Raw genomic sequence first — 24,029 nt, forward strand, 5'->3', positions numbered from 1 at the left:
TTGTTGGTTTCCTGAACTGGGGCCATGATTAAGAGCGGGCATTCGTATTGCATAATGTTTTCATTAATCCAAAACAAAAGACAGCGGTTCGAAGATGATCAGAAACCATCGTAGTTCCGACCATAAACGATGCTAACTGCTGATCCGGTGGTGTTCTTGCCAGAGACTTGCCTGCAAGCCAACCAGGAAACCAAACTCTTTGGGTTCTGGGGGGAGTATGGTTGCAAAGCTGAAACTTAATGGGATTGATGGAAGAACACCACTAGGAGTGGAGCCTGTGGCTTAATTTGACTCAGCCTGGACACAGAGAGGACTGACAGATTGATAGCTCAATTTTTATTATGTGGGTGGTGGTGCATGGTCATTCTTAGTTGCTGGAGCAATTTGTCTGATAACGAGCAAGACTCCCTCCTGTTTATTAGTTATGTGACCCACAAGTGGTTGGTGTCCAACTTCTCAGAGGGACAAGTGGCTTTCAGCCACATGATATTGAATAATCACAAGTCTGTGATGCCCTTAGGTGTCTGGGGCTGCACGTGCGCTACACGGAATGAATCAAAGTGTGTCTATAAGCCGCCGAAAGTCATCATTAAGCTGTTGAACCCCATTCATGATAGGGACTGGGGCTAGCAATTGTTCCTTACAAATGAGTAATTCCCATTAAGTATGGGTCATAAGCTTACACTGATTAAGTCCTTGCCCTTTGTACACACTGCCCGTCGCTACCACAGATGGATGGTTTGGTGAGGTCTTTGGATCGACCCTGCCGTGGTCGCTAATGGCCTGTGATGGAGTGCCAAGAATTTAGTGGGCATGCATGAGTCTGAGGCCGACTTTATTAGTGTTAGCGTCTGAGTCTGACGAGTAGAGTGAATAGGGAACAGCTTGTCATTCCATAGCTTGCTGTACGCTCAGGACCGAATTGCTGGCTTGCAATCCCAGCCCAGGAATCGCTCGTGCAAAGGGGAGGCTGAAGTAAAGAAACACATTTGTTGTGCGTAGTTTGTTGTATTTTTTTTTTTTTGTCTGCATTCCTTTACAATCTATCGATTCACTTGTAAAAAGGACAATGGCACACCAGGCATCTTAGCCACCTGTCAGCTGAGACTGACAATGCAAATTGTTCAAGTAATTCAACTAGTGTTATTCTCTACTGGAAAAGATGGTCTTCATTTCAAGTGTAAGCTTATTCATCTGAAGAAGCGTCTGCTAAGAGGACTGCACTGCATCTTCCAGCAGCAAACCAAAGCAGTGATTCACTGCCAGGCAGTTCGCTCCCACAGGTCAGGACTACTCAGTATGACATGAACACATTGGGGACATAAATTATACAAGGAATGGGTTGGTGACACAAGCCAAACAGCAGGCAATAAGAAGAAGAAGGCGAATGTCACTGCTTTCATGTGAGATGGAAGGTGGGATAGATGGTAGAGACACTTTTACCAGCGAAAGGAAATGTACAAAGCGAGTTTTTGAAGTGAACAATGAAAGCATAAGTGCAGGGAAAGAGCAAGAAAGTGACGGTCCGAAAGGAAGATTTAAAAGGCAGACAGCGAAAGGAGAAATAGGAAGGCAGCGTGTGGTGAAGAGAAAGTGAAGGCACGAAATGAACACTACAAGCTGAGAGGGTAGAATGAAGAACTAGCAAGAGCCGAAAGGGACATTAAAAGGGCAGCACATGAGAGAAAGAATTGGTTTTAAAAATGTTAAGATGATATGAGCCTGAGAGGGGAAGGCAGGGGACGCGAACTGGAGCTGCATGGACTGCAAGGGTATGCCAACAGGAAAGGAAAAGTATCCTTTGAGAGCGTGAACTTAACATTAGAGAGTGCATTTGAAATCATGATTAAAAAAATTACTGCTGCCATGTAATCAACATTGAGAAATTGTCAGCATGAAGTGAAGTTTAGAACATGTCAGTTTGAAGTGAGCGGGCTCTGTGCAGGAGACTCCTGCTGTGCGAAGTCTTAAACGGGCTTACATAGGGAGCCCTTAGTTACACCAATTCCTACGCTGGTCGGTATTCAGGAAGAGTTTGCATAAGAAGACTTTTGTAACAACGTCCCCTGCTGGTCAGACTGGTGTTTGTACATCTCCGGGGTGTCTCCCTCCCTCATCAAGGAGAACATGCAGATTCCACACAAAGAGCATCTGGAACTTGACGCTCAGTCTTCTTGTCATGAGGCAGCAGTGCTACTGTTAATGCTGTATTTGTGATATGCTGTATCTCACATTATTAGTTCGATAATTGGAAATCCCCAACTATAACGTCCATGTATTTTAATGTATAGTAACAAGGTGATGGCGACTCTTAACATTATTGTTCTCATGAGATAGGTTCTGTTTCTGGATGCTAATATGCATTGCTACTTTTATTCTAAAGTGACACTTATGCGAAAAAAAATTGACAGTCCTTTAAAACTAGTAATATTATTTTTTGTGGATAAGGAGTTTTGAAAGAAATGCTTGAAATACTTGCATGCCATGAGTCTGAGAATGGACTTCATGTGTGTTTGTTAGACATCAATTGCAGCCATTCTTACAGTGATGCTGCCTACCATTGACTGGGCACATCATGATGTTGTGGGAGTTACATGGCTGACATCGTAGGTACTGCAGGCTGCAGTTAAACTCTGTGGGAGCTTCCAGCTCATTTCTTCTTTCTGTGTTCAGGTGGAGATGGGTGAAGTGAACCCTCATGAAGTACCCAAATGTTTGAAGCAATTGTGTTGGAAATCGTGTTGAAGCTTTGAAGCATTTGACACAAATCTCTAATGAAACTTCCTGGCCATTCACATTACACAAACTCAAAATCAAGTTCAATGACATTTGTTAATCTTTTATTTCTTCTATTTTTCACTAGACTTGTAAGAAAAGGCGATGCAGGAACATTACTTCTGAATAAATATTAAGAGACGCAGGTCAGGTCAGGTTGGGGAGCATGCACTGGTACAGCACGTTGTCTCACCCACCACACGATGGAACAGCTTGTGATTCTGGCTGGCAAACCCCCAGGCAGACACGCGGTCCAGTCTCACCATCCAGAAATGACTCTCTAACTGCCGCAGCCAGGTGTTATGTGGGCATCACCTTGGCCTGGTCCAGCAACTCGGGTCCTCAACAATGAGGGTCCTGTGAGCCGGATCACGCTTGGGGAATCACGCCACATGGCCATAGTGCCGTAACTGAGCTCCCTCACATTCGTAACTACACATGCAACAACTCACTCGACACAAAGTCAAACGAGCCGTACCCACAGAATCTCTGAAGAGACACAGTACCAAAAGAGTCCAGTCTTCGTCTCAGGTCACTGGATTGCATCCATGTCTCACCACCATATATCAAGAGAGAAAGAACCAGGTGCCTCATGTATAAATGGTGGATATGTACAAAAATGTTGTGTAAGAACATTTCCACACTCAAATCACAGTGTATAAAACCTAAACTTGGCATAAAGCCACGCACATTTCCATGGTAGCTCATACCCTGGCATACGCAAGTTCTCCCCTCAGTCTTTCAAACTGGCGACACCCAGCGTCAAAGCAGTGCTACTGTTCTTGTGTGGTTTCCCTTTCTTTTTTATATCCACATCCCTGAAGCGGCTTTATAAATACACTGAAATTAACCTCAGATTGTTTATTAGTTTAATGCATCTGATTGTAATTAACTTGTAACTATATAATGGTCCACAGAATGGTCAAACTATTATAAATACCATAGCTGCTTTAGCATTGTTACTCTCACTGCATCTTCTTCTTTCAGCTGCTCCCATTAGGGGTTGCCACAGCAGATCATACTTTTCCATATTACTTTCACTGCACCACTAAGAGTATTTATGTCACTGTATCTGAGTGAGGAATCAAAGATCTACAGAAGCTGAGAAAGAGAATTATCGGTATACAGCATCAAGCATACATTGCCTCAGCCATGCTGCCTATTGAACCGCTTGCATTCAGCTAATGCTCTTTGAACATGGAGGAAGTAACTTTGCTGTATAGGACTAGAGAACTGTTTATCCAGATGTCCTTTGGTTGAGATAGTGTGAAGTCCTAAAGTGGTGCAGAATAAGACCATGGAGATACTGTAGCAGTCGTAATGATGCTAAGAGTCACACCATCTGAAGATGATGTTTATTTTATTGTGAGGTCCACAGGAACACATCCAGCTTTACCCAGCATGCACACACTCATTCAAACACTGTTAGTGGCAGAATGAAAAGATAAGTAATGATAAAATGTATTAATCAAAATAATGAAAAATAGAACATACAATATAAGCCAAATCACATTCACAATGGCTCTCCCCAGCTCCCCGATGGCAAAAATAAATTACAACTCTAACATCAGGGGAACTGAGGTGCAGGTTTGATTCTGAGGTTGAAGTTTCATATAGGGTTTAGATTTACTGGTGCGCAGGTCGAAGTCCTACATGGATGGGTAAAGTCTTTAGGCCAGGGTCTGTTGTCATTGTCTAGAATGCAACAAATGCACTAATGTAAGCTTAATTGTCATTACATGTAAATTAATAGAATCAACTCTTAAGGAAATGATTCAGAAATAAATTTAAAGAGCAGGAGTGTTAATGATGGGGAATTCCATGTTTTACTAAGATTCAGGAATTCTATGAGGAATCCACAAAAGCAGATGAGCAAAAAGGCATAAACCATTCTGGAGGTCAGTCTGTCAGGATGGCTCTTCTTTGCTAATGTGTTGTTCCTCGACTGTCACATCAGCTCAGTTCATCAGTGACTTAATTGGACTGTTGAGTGACGTGTTGTATTTTTTACATTTTTCTGAACTGATGGTTTGGACCTGCTGTGTATAGTACTTTAAACACACATCAATGGCAATGAACTCTTGAATTTAATATAAAGAGTCCATGCTGAGTAAATTTGTTTGTTAAAATTTAAGTGAAGGGTTCTTCCTCCGCTGTGTGAAAAAATTCTCAAAAATTCCTTCCAGTCAAATAAATACAGGGCCACACAGACCCATAATCACAAACATAATGGACCAATTTAGATTCGCTGCCAATTAAACTCCTCAGAGCACCTGGAGGAAAACCCACAAACACTTCACATGGACAAAGAATGGAGGACACCGGATATGTGAGGCAGCAGAACTGACCAGGGACTTGGACTCAGCAAACCGTTATTACATCCTACCCAACAGCACAATTTCAAAGCAGAATGGTAGATAATAGTTTTATCAGGGAAACTGTGATATTTTTGGGATCTTTGTTGTTCAGAATGTAAAGAAAAATTGTAAGAGTTAAAAAAATGTGACATGTGAGCCATTGTCTTCTAGCCTAAAGAAGAGCTTGAGTCCAAGGGCACAGTGAAAGCACCTATGCTTGGACCCAACTGTAGAGTTCCTATGATGTCTTCTTCCACTGGTGGTATCGGGTTATGTCGAAGTTGGGGCCAAGTTTGGGTAGCCCCTCTGCTTCCAGGTGGCTTAAGCACCCTCCAGTCTGCGAGTCAAATCTAGTAGTAAGTGAACATCATTATGGAGTAACTCATCACAAAGGTCCTCATTTATCCATGACAGGATTGTGGCAATAGTGATCTTCTCCACAATGCACTTGATCCTGTCTCTGCAGAACCAGCTTTGAGTCAGATAAACCTAATTCTGGATCTGTCCCATATAGGGCATTCCAGGTCAATACACCACAGATAAAACTGGCATCCCTTGGCCAAAGGGCTCATGGCCATAAGGAGGAGGATCTGCTGCTTCAGGAAGTCATAATCATTAAACCTTTCAGAAGGTAGATCTCGCATAACCTGTATTGCCAAGATAGCTGCCCAGCTTCCCCTGTCCCAGTGCATCAGTGTTGCCATGCGTTTGAAGCAAAATATAGTAGGTAACATTAAGGTCATCTGCGGGAGCCATCTTCACCAGTACACCCCTTGGACGAGCAAAGGCAGGGGGGCCAGCAGGAGCCTCATCTTACTCCCCTGGTAGTGGGATATTGTGTGCCTCTTGGGGATCCATTGGTGTAAGACCCAATTTCTAGTAGTATATGACACGTGAACCACTGTCTTGCACCGTAAAGAAGAGGCCTAGTCTAAGGGCTTCAAGAAAACCAACTTTATTTCAATACAAACAAGAACAGCAAGGTCATTTATTCAAACAGGTGCTACCACTTCCGTACACAGGGATACAGCAAACAAGCAGGGATGGGGCCAGTTTATAATGTTCCCTGCATCAACCATCAGGCGACAGATGCATTAAGCAAAGAGGCTGTGAACTTGTAATTGCCTCGTGGTGTGAACCTGCGGTTGCCTCAGTGGTGGACAAGCAGCTCTTGACAGACGTGTCAGTCACGTTTCGGTGTGCAGCCCCATTGAAGTGGATCTGTCTAAAGAAAAGCAATCACAAATATTTAAACTGCTCTCACTCAACTAGTGGAACACCTAATGATAAAGAGTAAAACAAAGTTGGGACTTGAAAATGAACAAGAAAAGTCCAGAAAGGAACATTGTGCCCACTGAGCAAATTCAGAACATCAGTGCCAACCTGCAGATTGAGTTGATGTTAGGGGATAAAAATAAAAGTGTGGCTGAAAATGCAAAGGACATCGGGGTCATACTGTCTGAACCATAAATAAAACATGGAGGACAGTGACATGCTGTGAAGGGCACAATAAAACATCTTCTGTCCAAACATATTTTTCTGTCCCTACACGTCATTACTAGTGAAGCTCTGCCAGCTCTTCTATTTTTCATTTATTTCTCCTCTCTTTGATATGAAGTGTCTTCTTAATTCTGCTCACCTTCATCTGCTCCATCGCCCTCCTCGTCTCCTTCAGTGTCTTCTCTTTCTCCTTAATTCTCCTCCTGATTTCACTCAGTGTCATCTCCAGCTGTTTCTGTTTGGACACACAAGAGGACACATGGGGGTCTTATCAGAATTCACTTTCAGTTTCACTTACTGCCTGAAGAGCTCAGATAAACCTGACAGAAAATCAAATGAGCAACCACTGAAAATATAAAAAGAAGCAAAAACACGTTATAACTGAAGCCCAGAGAAAATTAACTCGTTTTAAAACTTAATTCAAGAAATAAGAAAACAACTGAAACTAACTCAAATTGGAAACAAATGACTTCACGGTGGGCAGTTTTAGGTTGTGAGAGAGGTCCACATTAAGCCTCGATTACTAGTGATGGCCATAGTGATGGCTGTGAAAACACTGAGGACTGACCAGGCGACTGAGACCATCGATAAAGATGAGCAGGGCCTGCAAGACGAGCCGGGGGCTATAAGCAAAGGTTCAAATCAGTCAGTGATATACAAACTTGTCATGAAGGAGTGACAAGAGAGCATGCTACAGATGTGGAGGAGAGCTCAGTGCAGCAGAAGGTCATATCATAAATCAAACATGCCATTCTACAGCGGTGGGCCCCATGTGTCGGTGGGCTACAACAGGGTACATTGACACACAGGTGTGCTCCAGCGACAGATATGGTGTGTTGTTGTCTTGATTCAAAGGTGGATATCCATCTTGTACACGTGGATAGGCTGCTGATCAGAGTTTTGGTGGATCCAGTTTTCATTTTAGATGCCTGAACAAGTGGCAACAGTAAGTGCAGGCAGATGTCGGTGCAGAACAATGTAAAGAGTGAGAAGCTAAGATCAGGGGCAGAGCAGACAATGTGGGCTTATGAGCAGTGCTGTCTGTGCCACATGCCAGTCCTGGTAAGGCTGTGAAGTTTGGAAAGTTTAACATGAAGCTCAAATTTAAAATAGCGAATGAGCTGGAGAGCAGAAGAGGGACATACAGTACAAGAAGAAAACTCCAAACAAACATGACAAATCAAAAGTATTGGAGAAACAAAATCAAATAAATAAGACAATGAAGACACTGAGTCAATACCAGAATATCAAAAACAGAGTTACATATTTAAAATAACAAAGAAAAATATGCTGATCAAAGGGCTACAGTATATACCAAACAAAACCCCAAATCCAAAACATTCAACCATATATTACATTTAATAAGTAGCCGAAGTACTGAAGTGTATAAATAACTGGAAATTGAACATACAGTAGCTGGATACAACCCACAATGAGACACAAAGACGGACTCTTAGACCTGTTCGGTTTGTCACTAAAACTTCAGAAAGCGTCACTGAGCAAACTTTTTCCACCTAACAACTACAGACCATTGGCACTTACGTTTCACATCATCAAACCTTTTTCAATTACAGGTCCTGGACTTTAAGAATGTGGGAGACTGGTCTTGGAACACATTAGAATTAAAGAAGAAAGCAGAGCAGACTTCTCCTTTTTTAGTATATTGTGTTCCTTTAATGCAGGAAGAGACATATTTAATATGTTCTATAACTCTGTGATGGTCAGTCTGGTATGCTGAGTGGTAACATCACTTCAAGAGAGCCCCTGTCATTAAACTGATTAAAATAATAATAATAATTCATTACATTTATATAGCGTTTTCTCAGTACCCAATCAATCAATCAACATTTATTTATATAGCACATATTCATACAAAAAATGTAGCTCAAAGTGCTTTACAAAATGAATAGAGAAATAGAAGACACAATAAAAAATAAAAATAAGTCAACATTAATTAACATAGAATAAGTAAGGTCCGGTGGCCAGGGTGGACAGAAAAACAAAAAACTCCAAAGGCTGGAGAAAAAATAAAATATGTAGGGGTTCCAGACCAAGAGACCGCCCAGTCCCCTCTGGGCAATCTACCTAACATAAATGAAACAGTCCTCTTTGTATTTAGGGTTTTCATGGAAGGACCTGATGATGATGGTCACGTAGACTTCTGGCTTTCAGTCCATCAATGTTGGTGCATCATGATGCTTTGAGTAGGTGGTGGTGGCGCAGGCGCGAAAAAAGAAACAGAAGAGAGAGTAGGGGTCAGTATGGATTTTGGAGCCACTGTGAATAGTTATTATGATGAATTGAACATACAGAGTATCAGTATTAAGTTAAAGTGAAGTTATAAAAGGCCATGTTACAGTAATGTGTTTTCAGCAGTGTTTTAAAGTGCTCTACTGTATCAGCCTGGCGAATTCCTATTGGCAGGCTATTCCAGATTTTAGGTACATAACAGCAGAAGGCCACCTCACCACTTCTTTTAAGTTTAGCTTTTGGAATTCTAAGGAGACACTCATTTGAAGACCTAAGGCTACGATTTGGAATATAACGCATCAGGCATTCCGATATATAAGATGGAGCGAGATTATTTAAGACTTTATAAACCATAAGCAGAATTTTAAAGTCAATCCTGAATGACACAGGCAACCAGTGTAGTGACATCAAAACTGGAGAAATGTGTTCGAATTTCTTTTTCTAGTTAGGATTCTAGCAGCTGCATTCTGCACTCGTTGCAAGTGATTTATGTCTTTTTTAGGTAGTCCTGAGAGGAGTGCGTTACAGTAATCTAGTCTACTGAAAACAAAAGCGTGAATTAATTTCTCAGCATCTTTCAATGATATAAGAGGTCTAACTTTACTTATGTTTCTTAAGTGAAAAATGCTGTCCTAGTGGTCTGATGAATATGCGATTTAAAATTCAGATTACAGTCAATGGTTACCCTAAATTTTTACTTCCGTCTTAACTTTTAATCCTAGTGCATCAAGTTTATTTCTGATAACCTTATTGAATCCATTATTGCCAATTACTAAGATTTCATGTTTTCTCTTTATTTTGTTTGTGAGAATTACTATTCATCCATTCAGAAATACCAGTAAGACATTGTGTTAGTGAATCGAGAGAGTCGGAGTCATCAGGTGCTATAGATAAGTACAGCTGTGTGTCATCAGCATAGCTGTGGAACTCACGTTGTAACCTGAGATAATCTGACCTAACGGAAGCATGTAGATTGAGAACAGCAGCGGACCCAGGATAGAGCCTTGTGGAACACCATATAGGATATCATGTGTCTTTGAGATTTGATTACCAAAGCGTACTCAAAGCGCTATCCACACAGGGAGGAACCGGGAAGCAAACCCACAATCTTCTTACTGCAAAGCAGCAGCACTACCACTGCGAGGATAACTAAAGAGGCAGGTTTAGATATAGGACGCACTCTGGAGCCCTGGAGTTGGTAGAGGTGGAGAGAATGAAGTCTGAGTGCCATTATGAACAATGCTGCAATGTGACAGAGAATGAAGATACAACTGAGTGCCATTATGGACAATGCTGCACTGTGACACGTCAGCTGAAGGGCGTCAAGAGGCTCCTTTATACCAACCAAGCCAGCCAGCCAGCCAGCCAACCAACCAGCATTACACACATTTATAGTGCCTTACTGGGTCTGCTCTCTCATCATTAGCCATTTAATTTTGTAATTCTTGTGTCTGTGTGTCTTATTTGTCTTTTGTTATATTTATATTTTTTTAGTTTGTCTAAATGCTAACTTTCCCATTAGAACACGTGAAATGCTACCTACTTAGCTACCTACCTACTTACCATCTGTTATATAGTGCCTTTCATATCTATCTATCTATCTATCTATCTATCTATCTATCTATCTATCTATCTATCTATCTATCTATCTATCTATCTATCTATCTATCTATGTCTTTCACATCTGTTAGTTATATAGTGTCATTCTCTCTATCCCTCTATGAAGGAGACCACCATATCCAAGTTATACGTAAACTTCAAATTGTACATCATGCACACATTTCTTTCAACTCTGACTTTCTAAAGTGTTCCTGGGTAAAAACTCTAATGATGGACGCCACCATCACACACGTCATGTCTTGTGCCCTGTCTCATCAGGATAGACTCCATCTCCCTACCATCATAGACAAGAACATTTAAACTTCTCAAATGGACACCTGGATGTCTCTAATCAAACTACTTTTAGAAATTTCTTAACTCTTGTTATTTCCTTTGTTTTCATTAAACACTAAACCCCACTCACCTGTTTTTCCTCTCTTTCTGTCTCCAACTCCACCGTTTTATTCCCACTGTGCCCATTCACCACACACATCACACAGATGCAGGTCTCATCAGTTTTACAGAACATCTCCAGACTCATGAGATGTTTTGCACAGATCTCCTCCTTCAGATTTCTAACTGGATCAGTCAGCTTGTTGTCCTTCCAGGCCGCTATTTCAAAGTGGGGCTGCAGGTAAGTCTGACAGAAAGAGATCATGCAGGTCAGACATGACTTCACTGCTCTGAACTTCTAGACTGGGCTTTATAACTTATATATAAGTGTTTCTATTGTCCACAAGCACTGCTCTTTATTGTGCATTATGTATTTGGATTATTTAATTATTACGGTGCACAGCAGTTTGGGTTTAGAGAACAGAGACAGAGAAACAGCAGCATGCCAGGTGGGATGGTTGTGTGATGATGAGCATGCTTACCTTACACATTTGATTCGTGTTCCTATATTGTGATGTGCAAGTCTCAGTACTTTATCAAAACCCGCTTTATTTAACTTGAAACAAACATCACGGTTATTTATTGCTGCAGGATCTACCACTCTGCTATACACAGACACAGCAAATGGGAAGAGTCGGGGTCAGGTCAGCGGCCATGATATACTGTTCCCTGCATTTATAACGTTCCTGGCATCACCCATCAGTGACAGAGCTTATAGCACAATCTCGATCGGCTCGTAGTTGTGCCGCGGTGCTGTGAACTTGAGGTTGCCTCGGCGACAGACAAGCAACCCTCCACAGACGCAGCAATTGCGCTTTGGTGTGTCATCCCATTGGGGGTCACAAAATAGTTCAGAAACCTCACAATATTTAATTCCTTCCTTATTTAAAATATTAAGAACAGTTTTGTTCTAATGCAGCAGTGTTAAGGGTAATAAAGTCTGGAATTCCTTTTTACCTTTACAGCTTTAAATATTCTCTAGTGGGTAACACTTGGAAACTAGCAACACTTATGAAGGCATCAGGCATGCCAAGTCTGCCACGTGTGAATATTCTTCACTCCACACTCCTCACCGCTTACCCCACCCTGCCTTTGACGTGGACCTGAGGACTCACCATCATAACCTGATTTCCCAGCCACTGCTGCAGCGTCCATATCCATATTTAGAGGGTGCACATCTACAGCTACATTTTGGGCGGGTCAATGCCCACCAGCTTCTCTTCTAAAGCCAGGAATGGCTTAGTGGCTCATGAAATTCAGAATTCCCCTTAAGCTTTTTGTTGATTTCATACTCTTTTCTTCTCTCAGTATTTCTTTTTCTTGTTTTATGTATTTTTTTTTTCATTTTTACCAATCATGCCTCCCATTCTCATTTTTCTTCTCCTATTTACAGCAAAATGTGGTATCTTATGAACAAAGGAAAGTGAATTAGGAAAAGAAAAATAAGAGGGTGAGAGAAATAGAGAGAAATAGAGAAAGAAAGAGTGGAAAACAACAAGAGTACAGAAAAAAAGAAAAAAGAGAAAAGAATGAAAGTAAGCCAGCACTTGTGTGACACACACACACACACACCAGCAGGGGTCATGAAGTGTCAAAGACACTCATCACGATGATTAAATAAATAACATCACAAACTCACACGTACAAACTCCTCACCACTCAGACTTTTACAAGACTGCAGGATAAAAACCGAAATTTCAATATCTAAATGCAAAAGAGAGACATGGCCGCTGTTAAGAAGGCCCTGCCAACCTCAGATCTGTTCATCCATCCATCCATTCATTATCCAACCCACTATATCCTAACTACAGGGTCACGGAGGTCTGCTGGAGCCAATCCCAGCCAACACAGGGCACAAGGCAGGAAACAAACCTCGGGCAGGGCGCCAGCCCACTGCAGCAGATCTGTTCACTAATTAACAAAACTGGGTGTCCAAAGGAGGCGCAAAGCGACATGCAGCTCATAAAATACAAAGCAGACTGCTGACTCACCACTCAGTTCCCAGCACAGGCCCTGAGACAGATTGGGGGGTCAGCTGTCATTAAAGACTTGTTTGGTGGGCTCACCAGCTCTCACTTTATTTCTTGGCTGTTCCTCTACACCACAGACGGTCCTCAGGTCCTCTTAATCAGAGAAGTTGGATACGAGAAGTTCATCAGGAGAGCCCAACAACAATGAGCAGGTCAGAATGTGCCGAGTGTCATTAAAGGCTTCAGTCATCAAGTGCCTGGCGGTCTCTTTTATGTTTTTGTGTCCAAACACAACTTGTAACAGAGTTGGACTTTCCAGAGGCTTCAGTCCTATGTGATGAGATGAGCTGCAGGGTTACAGTGGCAGACATCACCACTTCTGCCACAGGACCTGCCTTATTATGGAAGATGTTTTCTGCAAAATGGAAATGAAAACTTAAATTATATATTAAATAAAATATAATTATATCTCGATATATATTATATCTCATACTTTAATCACACTATTTTATGGTAGCCATGTGTAAATGACAATATGTAAGTGTGCTCCGTGTAATTCAAATGGCAGGTAGTTGAACATTATGGAGTTGACTGGGATGATCCATCTGGACGTGGTGAGGAGGGACTCGAGGTTCCTGAGGTCCAACTACCAGGAGAGCTCAGAGCAGATGACCTGAATTCACTCCCAGACCCCAATGTTCCCTTTCCATATGCAGTGGCCACTTACTGTAACACCGTCAGCCAAATAAAACAAATGCCAGGATGGTCTCAATATTTGTACTGAGGCTCATGTTGTACTTCATTTGTTGTCCCTCAGTTAGTTAACTTTATGAGATTATCTCACATTTCTCAGTGCTACTCTAGCATTCATTCAGTGTGAACACCGTGATAAAAGTGATGCACTGCATTTCAGATTTCAGAATTTATTAATGCTGCATTTACAACTGTTATAACATGGCTACTGAATCAAACCTTTATAAGGCAAAAACTGGCATCAACTGTTTTAACTGGATAAGGGACGAGACATTGACGGGGGCATATTGAGGCTTGTGCCCACCTTCAGGTGTTTCTTAACAAGCTACATCCCATTTACCAACTCTGTTTATGTGAAGAGTCAGAAACGGACAAATCTGTACTGCTGAGGGGAACTCCAGCAAAACATCATTTGTGTTTCAGTCACTCAGTCCACATATGACATAATGGAGGGTGTCAAAGTGCTTTATTCTGATCCATTTTCATAAAATTTGAAATTGAATCATGCAACCAATAACCAGTTCAATGTTCGTGAATGGGGGCTGAGGTACAACAACAGCACCATATCAAAATGACCATCCAGCCTTTCTTATCCGTTTTTCCATTTCAGGTTTGTGGACAAGACAGGACACAGCCCTGGCCTGACATCAAGTGGCTCACTAAAACAAAGAACTCCATCATTATGGCAGCCATCTGACTGGCAGGTTAGTCCTCATCTTTAGACATTCACAGTGAATTCATTTAGAAGATGAACTTCTTGAATAAGCAATGGAGAGGCACAAAATGTCCAGTGGGAGGACAACACTCTAGTGGCATCTTTGACTCTGTGCTCCTACAAATAGTCATTATTCAGGAGCTCTTGATTCTTAGTCTCTATAGTGCATTTCATTAGTGCTGCTCGGAAGGACCACATGAATGTTCTATTTAACTGGTGACATCCGATGACATTTGGGGGGCACACCAGTTGTTTGGGTGTCAGCCTGAAGGACAAGTTGTTGTGAACCAACAGTGACTCCTGCTGGTCAGACTGGTATTTGAAGGTCTGAGGTGTCATTGCCCCTCCCTATGAAATATACACACACCTGATTGGCTACTCAAAGCCAATAATAATGGAGACCCTGAAAGTCGTACTTGCCTGCAGGGCATTCTCATCCAAAAATTCAGTCAGAGAGCTGATGCCACCCCACTCATCTTCTAAAATTAATTTTAGCCCCAAACTACAAACACAAAGAGGACCTGCGCTTGAGGGACATTAAATGGTCAATTTTAGTCCTCGAGGACACCACATTAAGCCGAAATGCATTTAAGACTGAAGTCAAGTGTGATGTTTCATTTTGCCTTAAATGTGTTTACTTTGTCTTTCATGTTTCCTTCATTTTTTATTGTTTTGTAAATGGTATTGATTTTATTGTTGTTGATGAAAATTCTGTTCCTTAATTTTATGTTTATTGTATTTGGTTCATTTTCTTGTGTGTTCCTTGTTTGTTTCAGAGCCCAGGGTGGTTTTGGTCACATGACACTACAGCCGTAGCTCCACCCCCAGGGGTATTTAAGAGGAAGCTGCCGGTGAAAGAGCTGCTCCAACACTGAGCTTTGTCCTGTCCTGTGGACTGTGAGTCACATTTTGATTTTTGGGGTCCTGTTTCAGCCCCCTGCTTATATGAGGAGGTCCTGTCTTTAGTTTATGATTGTTGGATTTTTCTCACTTCAGGTTTTTCATTTTTTAGAGGATTATGGCAAGTTGTGCTTGGTAACCGAGGCAACTGTCACATGTTAACCCTCTCCTGACCAGCGTGAAGATGAAGCTTAGTGGTGGTCATTTTGGATAAAGGGCTCTCTCGCAAATTACAATTAATGTCAGATCTCATGGTCTGAGGAGGTTACGTATCAAGTTAGTCTGCAAGGAGATATGTTGACTTCTGTGCATGAAACTGCACGCATCTATGGGAAAATAGGGAAATGTTCTGGAAAACCAAGTCATAATAAAGTCATGGCAGAAACTAAATGGAAAGAAAATAAGTGAATGTGGGAAAGTACAACACAGAAAGCAGGAAAGGTGCCCTACAATGATGTCCACTTGTAATAAATGTCAGAGAATTGGACACTGCATGGGCAAGAGTGTGTCACAGCAAAACAGCAAGGCAAGTCACAGAGCATACAGAAGAACCTGCGTACTTCTGGGGATCTGTGAGTAATTTGGATAGGAGTGAAGAGCAGTGCACAGTGCAGCTTCTCAGTGGTGTCACTGCAGTGAGTTTCAAGATTGAGTGACACAGGGGCTGATGCCAGTATACAGTAATGTGTGAAGAGACTTTCAACATGCTTATTCCAGAAAGAGCACTGCAGCAATCCGGCATCTCACTTTATAGCCCTGGGGGTCTGCTGGAGTACTTAGGGCAGTTCCAAGTCAGCACAAAGTTTAAAGGCAATCTTTACTCCTTCCCAGTCTATGTGGTTCAAGGACACACTGTGAATAATTTACTAAGCAGGTCCACAGCAGCAGAAATGGGCCTTGTAAAAAGAATTCAGGAGGTCCATAGGTATTTGTGAGCATGGGACACTAAAAACTGAGCCTGATAAAATTTGGTTCGGGGCACAACCTTATGCAGTACAAAACATTAAAGAGGAGCTAAGTAGGATGGAAGACAATGGCATTATTGAGCAAGTAACAATGCCAACTGATTGGTGTGCACCTATGATGCCAGTTCTAAAGAGAAATAGGTAGGTTCACATTTGTGTGGATTTGGAAACATGAAATGAGTCAGTCAAGAAAGAAAGATTTATTCTCCCCACCCCAGGGGAGATTATTGCAAAATTTAATGGAACTGCTATGTTTCCTTTATTGGGTGCAGCGAGTGGGTTTTGGCAGATACTCCTGCATCAGGACAGCAGTAAGCTGATCCCATTTATTAATCCATTTGCCAGATTCTGTTTCTGAAGGTTACCATTTGGATTAACAAGTGCTCCAGAGATTTTTCAAAGGAAAATGAGAGAGACAGTACAGGGTGTGGAAGGAGTTACTGTTTTCATGAATGATATACTTGTGTTTGGATATACCACAGAGGAGCATGACACTTATCTGGAAAATGTTTTACAGAGGATTGAGTCAGCTGGATTGAAGCTGAATAAAGAAAAGTGTGTTCTCTGACAGAAACAATTACACTTCCTGGGTCACCTAATTCATTAGACCATTGTAAGACCTGAGCCAGACAAAGTTGAGGCAATTAAGCAACTGTCTCCACCAGAGAACCTCCAAGAGCTGAAAAAGCCTGCATGGTCAATTATTTAGGGAAGTATATCGTGAATCTCTCAACAGTGCCACTGCTTGAGCTGCTGAAGAATAACCAAGCGTGGACTTGAGATAAAGTACAGCAAGTAGCATTTGAGCAACTTAAAGAGCTGTTGACATGAGCATCAGTTCTTCTTCACTATGACGAAAACAGAGCCACAGCAGTTTCAGCTGATGCAAGCAGCTATGGAGTTGGTGGAGTTTTATTTCAGGTCTACGGAGAAGAATGGAAGCCATTGGGAGAAACTGTAACCAACTGATGTAAATGTACAGGGAAATTCTTACAGCAGCATACTGTTTTGTTGAAATACTGCATATCACTGTAAAGAGAAAAGCATTATGGGTAGCTTCTGTGTTATTAGAGCGCTTCATTCAAATTGTCTTCAAATTCAGTAATTAACTGGGGGCGGCAATGAATGTTGGGAACAAACACGTGAAGAGATAAAGAAGCAGCTAGAACAAAAACTGCAATAAATCCAAATCTGTTTCAATTTAATCGATTTTAATGTAATGTAATGTAATGCATTTTAAAGCAATTTTATTGAACTTTTTCTTTTTTGATTTAAGCTGTTTGTAATCTTTTATATTTTTATTTTTTTATTTTTTTTTGTGCAGCGAACATAGCCCATGAGTGCGTGCATTTAAAAAAAAATTTAAAAAAAAGTAAATGCAAATGTAATGTTAACATTTTCAGTACTGATACTGTTACAGTAAGTTAACACCTCTTCAACGTGGTTAATCGAACATGGCGATGTGTCAGTTTTGTGATTTTGAGTGCACTACGAACTATGCGTATATTCAGCATGTAAAAATCCACGAGAGTCTCCTGAATGTCTTGTTTAAATGTCCCCTTATTAAATGCACTTGTCTGTTCAAAAACACAACCATTTTGAAATGTCATATATATGTAGAGAGACCATCGACAAGATCTGAGGAAGCCAGAATCAACTCGATTATTGCCATGTAGGACTGAGCAGTGTGATTTGTCCAATTTAACATATCATTTGAAGTCTCACATCAGAGAGGGCAGGGCAGTAGTTTGTGCATTTCAGCAATGTCATAAAACCTTTACCGTTATATCTTCTTTTACTTCTCATTTGTCAAGAGTGCATAAGTACTGTACAGCATTTAATCTTCTAACCCGTGAGTTGTCAGCAACAGAAACGAGAATGACAAGAGTGGCAGACGCAACTGAACAAATGGAGAAACCTTCAGTGGTGGAGGAGGATTATAAATTACGATAAAGAGGGAGACCAAGCAGAAATCAATCCAGAGAGAGCAGAAGAGTCCATTTTCTTGGATAATTTGACTCTATTTTTATAAAGTTACAAGCAAAATTTTTACTGCCTGCATCGGTGGAGTGGTGGCTCTGAGGCTAGGGATCTGCACTGGCAATCGCATGGTTGCTGGTTTGAATCCCGTAAATGTCAAAAGGGACTCTGCTCTGTTGGGCCCTTGAGTAAGGCCCTTAACCTACAATTGCTGAGCACTTTGAGTAATGAGAAAAGTGCTGTATAGATGTATAGAATTATTATCAATCATACAGTCCATTACTGAAGACTTTCAAGAATTAGATGATATCAGTCAGTCTCTTTCACTTTATAAGTTGAATGAAAAGCTTATTGCATTGGGCATCTGTGATGGAGAGAGGGAATATTGTAGAAATTCTTAAATCAAACGATTTGTTTTGGGCATGTGACATTGGGGTTTTGAAAAGCAATTAGAGATGAAAAACAGTGTTTAAAAATCATTTTAATTATATTGAGCCAGGACCTCTTTATCTTGTTCAGGATATTTTAGGAGAAGAATGTTTGGGACAGTACATTCCAATAAAAGAGACACTCAGGTCACTCTTTCAGTGTGAGTCAGTCATGCAGCAATTTCATTACTTTAAATGACAGGTGAGGTCTTGGTCTAAGTCAAGAGATGTCTTGGAAGACATATGGGATGGAAGCAATATGGCTGCAAATAAAACTTTTCAGAATAATGAGGGATCACTGGGTTTGTTACTGTACCGGATGCCTTTGAAGTGGTAAATCCACTGGGCTCTGGCAAGAAAAAGCATAAAGTGCTGGCTGTCTACTTGACTGTAATGGACATGCCATCTCACAACACATTCATTGTGGATTAAAGTCAGCTGGTTATGCTTTGCCATGACCTAGATTACAAGTATTCTGGTCCTGATGCAGTCTTTAATTCACTAATCTCAGACCTAAAAGACAAAATGAACAAAAAGAACAAAACAGCATAGACCATCCTGATGGACATGTGGGCTGAGCACACTGTGTGATAATGATGGTGATAACTTTGGCTCACACAACATTGGTGGCTTTAATGAAAATTTCAGCAAAAGCAACTATTTCTGCAGATTTTGTAATATAGACCAAGCAACATCATCATCCCTTTACAAGAGGTGAAAAGAGAACTAAAGAGTCATACAATGCCAGTGTACGACGTATTGATGTAAGTGGCTCAGACTCATCTGTGGGAATCAAATTTGATTCAGAATTTAATGAATTAACGCAATGTGTGCCAGCCTGGACTTCCTCCTTGTTTGGGCCATGACCTATTTGAGGGTGTTGTTGCATATGACCTGAAGATCTTGTCATAACTAGAAACTGTTCACATATAAAGATGTGAATGGTACGCTTAATTAATTCAGATACCTTGGTAATGACGCCAACAAGAAGCCTAGTGAACTTAATCCTCAGAGTGAGATACTAAGCGGGCATGCTGTCCAGAATTGGTGTTTTCTTAGACTTCTTCCACTCTTAATTGGGGACAAAATTGAAAATCTAGTGCAGAATGAAGTTTGGTAACTTGTGTTGCAGCTCAGAAAAATTGTTGAATTCATTTGTGCTCCTGCCATTTCAACTAGCCAGGTCTCCTACTTGAAAGTCCTGATTGAGGAGTATTTGCAGAGTTGACACGGGATGTTTTCAAACCACCCTCTTAAGCCAAAATGTCATTATTTATGTCACTACCCAGAACTGATACTTTCCTTTGGGCCTCTTATTTGCTTATGAACCCTGTGGTCGATAGGGGTGCTCTCACTCCCTTGAACCCCTGTCCACGACTCCAAACACCAGGTAAAAGTCCTCAAGTTGACTTTATTAAATTTCCACAGTGCACAAAACACCCTCTCCTCCACAATACTCATATAAATCACAAATAATCACAATAATACAATCCTCCAGCTCCCAGCGTGTTGCCACCCTTCCACCCAGCTCAGCTCGCCTTCTGTAAGCTCCCACAGTCCTTTTATACTCCTTGACCGGAAGTTTTCCTAGCCAACAATCCACAAGTCCTTATTCCTTCCGGGTCAGGAAAATAGTACTTTTCAACCCGGAAGCCGTCGCTCTTCCTATGACGAACTTCCGGGTCATAGGGCACGAAAACTCTTCGGTCCTCCCTGCAGCTCCCTCTCATGGCCCCATGGCATCCAGCAGGGCTGTGCGTACAAACTCCATTGTCCAGGATGCCCTGCTGGTCTTCTGAGGACCTCCATGCTGCAAGGAGGGCTCCACCTGGCGGCTTGGGGGTATTGGCGGGAAAACGGCCGGCCATCCTCCACAACCCTTAAGTTTGAAAACAAACACACTTATTTTAAGATGTGTACTCACAAATTACACAACTTTAAGAACTTGTGCTCTACACCAGCTGTGTGATGTCAGCTTTTGCAAGCTTATCTCTCTGTTGGCGAGATTTTTTCACAATGTATAGCTTTTAAAATTTGGCTCTGTCTTCTTTCCAAATGACTACAACGACAGCATAAAAACTCTGCATCATCTGGGCATCCAGTCAGATAACACTTTTGCTGTCATGAAATCTGAGCTAAAGGAACAAGCAACAAGAAAGGCATGTGTGTTGTCTTAGAGATGGATGACGAGGGACTGCAGCAGGGATGAGGGACTTGTTTGCAACAGTTCTGTTTATTTTGTCACAGAGAAGTGACATTCTGATTTCCTTTTTGTTTAAAGACAATTTCAGAGACCCTGTTCTCAAACAATTTCTGCCTTGCAGATCTGCTTGATTATTCCCTTTGCCAGTGTTCGGTGGTGTCTTTGGCCTTTCTCTTATTGCCCTGCACCACTCTGATGTCTGACATAAGTGAGAACATCAAGCAGGCCATTATATCTGTCCTCTGTAGTATGCCAGAAGAAACACTTGGCTTGTTAGTTGAAAAGATTTTAAACCAGGGAGTGGAAAGTCAGGAAGATTTAGAATATATCAGAGAAGAGAACATTGTTGAGTTTATTCAACCAGTCCAGTGCAGGAAACTTTTAAATGTGCAGAAATTGCAAGATAATAACTTTTATTTACTGCTGAAGTCTCTCAGCTAAATTAATGTTAACGTATGCACTAACATAATGAAATTAAATTTGTACAAACATTTGTTTTTGTATTATCATAGCTATATTTTGGGTTTCGTACTTCAGGCCCAGTAGAACAGACATGTCGCTGGATGGAGTCGATAGAAAGAAATGTGGTGACACAGCGGAGTCATTCACAAAGGGTCTTCTCATTCTTTTTCCCAGCTTTTATAATTTTAACATGCAGTTTCAGGATGGCACTTGCTGCACATTGGAGTTTAACCAGAGGTGGGATGGTCTTTTGAAATATCACTGGAGACACTTCTTCAATTTTTTTTTTCTTTTTAGATTTTTACCAAATCAAACCAATTTTTTCTGCCTTTTGTGATAGACGGCCAGGGACCTTGCCTCACTGGGGCCTGAAGAAGGGAAGGACTGGGAGAGGGGCAATATCTTTCCCAGGGCGCAAGAGGGCAGTCCCCAGATTGCATTAGGGCCATGAATACGGAGCAGGGAAAGCTCAAACCCTGTGGGGTGCGTGGCCTGGATGGTTTCAGAGTTATGGACTGCAGCACTTCCACCACACCAGGAAGATCATCAGGGAGCACCTGGAGCACAACTGGGTGCAGTATAAATGGGGCCGCCTCACTCCACTCGGGAGCCAGAGTCGGTGGAAGAGGATGGAGCTTGTATGTGGAGGAGTGAGGGCGGCAGAAACTGAAGAAAGAGGCAGAAAGAAGGAAAGGACTGAGAGCAATAGTGCTGTTGGGTTGTGCACTGTGTAGAGGAGAAAAATAAAACGTTTGTGTTTGAATCTATCTATCTATATCTGGTGTTGTGTCTGTCTGTGTCCGGGCATCTTTTACACTTTGTTAACCAAGAGCGGGATTCCAGAGCTCATCAAGGGACAGTCACTAGCAAGCAGACTGGGAAGACATCACGTAATCCTCATGTGTGCCCTTTGATGAGGAAACTCTTGGACTTTCAGTGAAACTTTATCTGACGTCACTCGACCTCTTTTCAGAGCCACTAGACTGCTTGTCTGTTTGTATCCTCATTTTATGTCTTTATAACAAGAGAGCAGGTCAACATTCTGCAAAGTGAAGGTCCACAGTAAGTGATGTTTCTGAGAGGAGTTCAATTGTTATCTTGTTTTGGTGTGGAAATATTGCTGTAATGAATTTCTCACTAATAAAAACTGTTATTCTTGAAAGACTAATCTGATTAATAAAAACTGTGCAAATTTTTTTCAGTTTGACTCTGACTCTTTTCATGATACTCAAAGTCAATCAAAGCTACACAAATTCACTTTTTATTCTAAAATACTGAAGTCTACTTGTTAGTTCAAAATAAAAAGAAATCAGTACTTTACTAAAATTGCAACAAAACACAGTATTGCTGTTTATTACTTTATTACAGTGATGAGCTGTACATTTAGAGTGTATTGCTGTAAAAACAATATGTAACTGGAGAACTATCTGCCAGTAAATTACTGTAATAAAAAACAATAACAAGCTTCAAATTTAAGTAAAGTACTGTGAAATACACTAAGAATACTGTAGAAAAAACAGCACTTTACTGACAATCCTGCAGGCAGTAACTTACTGTAATTTTACATGAACAATATTTACAGTAAATTGTTGTCATACTACATGATATTGTATTGTTGGCAATCTTAACATAATAAATAAATCTACACGTGCACAGCTAAAACATCTCGCCAACATGCAATGGCAGTCCATTTGATTAGTCATTGCACTGGACTCAGCCTCGGAGTTTCTTAATGCCACTCGCCATTAGATCTCAGTTCACCACCTTAAAACACAAGCCCCCTTGTGATCGGGTCGACCAGACCACATGTAGAGCTGATCAGAAACTCATTTTATGTGTAACTGATAATAAAAGCCCCTCATCTTAACCCATCATAGTGACACACACAGCTGGTGTCCTCTCAATGCATTTGCTCCTCTGGCGCACTGTGGACACTGGAGACACGTTAACTTTGACAACATGTAGTGAATGTGAAGCAGACATTGTCATGAAAGCAGACCACACTGGCCCACTAGTGAAAGTGCAGCCTAAAAAATGGATTGAGTGGGAGATGAAATGGAGAGACCCCCATCACAAAATACTAAAACTGCCTTGTGATGACGTGACTGTCAATATGGAAACTTAACCATTGAGTCCAGTGCTGGTGTGAAGTTATTTTGAACCATAGGTCATCTTATTAGTTTGCTCCTCTTTTTACAAAGAAGTTACTTTTTGTAAATGAAATTATAGGAAAAGGAAACAATAGTTTAGTTTGAAAAAAAATTGACAGAAATACATTTTCTTAATAAGGTGGTAAAATTTAATGTTTATTATGTTATCTCTAAAGCTGTGTAAATTGTACAGAATTATTTATTATTAATATGAAAATTGTATAAATAAACAGAAATACTGTAATAAAACTCGCAGAATGAATCACTAGTTGACTCAACACAATATACAAGAATTTGTAAGTTTCAACACATAAATGTGTCACTCAAGTCACAATACACCGACACCAAAAACAAACCACTCGGGACAGATGAACAAGACATCTGCACAGTCTGGTTGTGTGGAAAAGACAGAAGATGCAGACATGAAGCCCTTCAAATGTTAAACAGTTAGCTGTGACATCTCAAGTACGAAACGGGAATGTATATGTATGTTCTCACTCTGTGTCATTTTATTTTATTATCTTATTTTGACATTATCGGTTTATAAATAAATACAAATACAGACCACTTCAGAAAGCAAACAACAGTTGTCTATCAAAAATGGCACTCAGAACCAACCAACTGTTCAG

This window comes from Polypterus senegalus, chromosome 8, assembly GCF_016835505.1.
Source record: "Polypterus senegalus isolate Bchr_013 chromosome 8, ASM1683550v1, whole genome shotgun sequence".
In the NCBI taxonomy this organism is placed as follows: domain Eukaryota; kingdom Metazoa; phylum Chordata; class Cladistia; order Polypteriformes; family Polypteridae; genus Polypterus; species Polypterus senegalus.